At 45.7% G+C, this 2,765-nt stretch overlaps 1 protein-coding gene across 2 annotated transcripts in view; it reads left to right on the top strand.

The window, feature by feature from the left end:
- The window catches only part of LOC116068377 (serine/threonine-protein kinase MARK1), a 20,363-nt gene that overhangs the window by 9,973 nt on the left and 7,625 nt on the right, over positions 1–2,765 (top strand). The gene's annotated exons all lie outside the window — the stretch shown is intronic.

Genomic DNA, 2,765 nt, shown 5'->3' with positions numbered 1-2,765 from the left:
CAGGTCAGTGCCCTTGCTTGGGCTATGGCTGCTTCTCTGCTGAAGACGAAGCTTGGTTTTTATCTGTTTACCTGTGCTATGATTTTTCTAGAATAGCTTCGTGGCATCTCACTCATTTTTACAGGAATTTGGAGTAAAACACGGGGAATAAATAGTCTTTTTCCTTAAGAAAGAGAAATTAAATATAAGAATTTAAGGGCTGATGTAGCTCAGTTGGTCAAGTGGTGCTGGGCATGCATGAAGCCCAATGTTGAATGCAGGCCGGCCCTGTGGAAGCCATCACTCAGGAGGTGGCAGCAAGAAGAGCAGAAGATCTGCACTCGGCCTGGGATGCAGAGGGCCCTGTCTCAAAGAGAAGCTAAAGCTTTTGTAGAGCAGCACAAAAACGTCACATGAAATACATTTGCCTGGGCAGTGGTGGCGCACACCTTTAATCCCAGCACTTGGGAGGCAGAGGCAGGCGGATTTCTGAGTTCGAGGCCAGCCTGGTCTACAGAGTGAGTTCCAGGACAGCCAGGGCTGCACAGAGAAACCCTGTCTCAAAAATACCAAAAAAAAAAAAAAAAAGAAAAGAAAAAGAAAACCATTTGCCAGGTGTGGTGGCCACACCTTTGATCTCAGCCCCGAGGAATCCCAGCACGGAGGAAGCAGACAGATCTCTGAGCTCAGGGATGCTCAGGTCTACATAGCGAGTCTCAGGACAGCCAAAGCTATGGAGAGAGACCCTGTCTCCCAAAACAAAAATAAAAAGGAAGGAAAAAGAGAAAAAGTGTAAAAATTAGCTAAGATTTAAATATTCTGATTTAGGAGAAGGAATTAAATACACATCTAAGCTTGAAAGATATAAGAACTAGCCCTCCTCATTGCTCTGTCTACCGTGCCAGTGGCAGACAATAATTAGCTTAAATCTTTTTGTGTTATTTATTTACTGAGGTGGAGAGCAGCACATGCCATAGCATGTGGGAAGTGGGGGTCAAAGGACACTTGTAAGAGTCATCTCTCCTTCACCACGAGACTCCAGGGATCCAGCTCAGAGCGTCAGGCTTGGTGGCAAGCGAGTTACCCACTAGGCTAATATAGTATGTGTGTGTGTGTGTGTGTATGTACACTTATGTGTATATGTATAATATATGCATTATATATTATGTATGTATGTGTGTATGGTTAAAGTCTTTTCAAATCACACTTATCATGTTACTTTTTTGAGTTTGACCTTTTAAGCTTAAGGTCACATGATTACTTAAAAACTGAACATCAGAGGCTAAAGGGACAGCTCAGCAGTTGTAAGCACTGGCTGCTCTTCCAGAGGACCCAAGTTCTATTCCCAGTGCCCACATGACAACTCACATCTGTCTGTAACTCCAGTTCCAGGGAGTCTGACACAATAAGACAGACAGACAGACAGACAGACAGACAGACAGACAATCATAGGAAACACTAGTGCACATAAAAATAAGAAGCAAGAAAAATTTAAAAACCTGAACATCAAAATAAACACAATAAACTAATAATCTAGTGAAATAGTATGGCTGTACTTCATACAAATTAGGCATGCTTGTACACTGCACACAGATTGTATGAATGCCGAGCAAATGCAGACTGATGTAAATTTGACCCATTAATATCAGTCCACGCAACTTAGCCCTGCCAAATAAAAACTCTTCTATGCAGAGTGCTATAAAGACAAAAAAGGTGGGATTTGGGCTCTGAGTCTTAGAGTCCTGGAAGAAAGAATTGTGAGCAGTACCCCACGGGCTAAAGTAGAATGCAGCTAACAAGGGAAGTCACGGGCAGGGCATGGTCGTTTCTAAGGGTCCATATCGTAGATTCATATGAGCTAAGCCTTAAATCAGTGAGCGAAGGAGACATTTTGACTGCTTAGACACTGGTATTTACTTGCAGTCTCTAGAGTTCCTGGTATTCCAGAGTGAATGGAGAAGCTGGGCGTGGTGGCTCATATCTTTAATCCCAGAACACAGAAGGAAGATAGATTGCTATTGCAAACATTGTAACTCACCGCAAGCAAACAGAAAACTTGGTTGGGCAGAGAAGAGCAACAACCTCCCCCTTTTCTGTGTGTAGGTCCACACAACTCTTAAATCCTCAAATGCAAGTATCTTAGTAGACCACCAGTGACCTTATGCTGACTGGACAGGTGTGCAGAGTGGCGCCTCGTAAGAGAAAGACAGAAGCCAACAGTCACCAGGGAGTCGGAGGATGGTGCTGGAAGCCATTGCAAGGTGCTAATGTGATTGTCGGTCACTGGCACGGTAGATAGGGCAGTGAGGAGGGTTGCATCTTTCAAGGTTGAGCCACTCCCTCTCTTGGCTGCTTGTCCTGCCTCACAAACCAGCTTGCCCTTCCTGGGAGCCTTGGCTGGTAGTTCCAGATTTCCTTGCCTTTCCCCATGACCTCTAAATACGAGAGTGTGCAGGACAGACTGCCAGTGTTCTGTCTTCTCCTGCTCTGCAGGAGATGTGGCAGTAGATGCCATCTCACTTCAACAACCTCAGGCTTGAAGCCAGATCTCCCAGGCCTACATCCTGTGGATCTAGTTGCCCTAAGTCCCGCCTCTCTACATCCTGAGTCAGTTTCAGCTTCTGATCTGCCTCCCTCGTTCTCACTATAGAAGTAGTAGGCAGCGCTGTCCTCCCAGTCGCCTTGGAGTTGTCTCTGCTTCCTTCCCCTCCTCTGCAAATGGCCTTCTCAGGACAGTAGGGCGGCCTTCTCAGGACAGTAGGGCGGCCTTCTCAGGACAGTAGGAT

Source organism: Mastomys coucha, unplaced genomic scaffold (genome assembly GCF_008632895.1).
Source record: "Mastomys coucha isolate ucsf_1 unplaced genomic scaffold, UCSF_Mcou_1 pScaffold1, whole genome shotgun sequence".
In the NCBI taxonomy this organism is placed as follows: Eukaryota; Metazoa; Chordata; class Mammalia; order Rodentia; family Muridae; genus Mastomys; species Mastomys coucha.
This window is presented reverse-complemented; position numbering and strand designations above follow the sequence as displayed.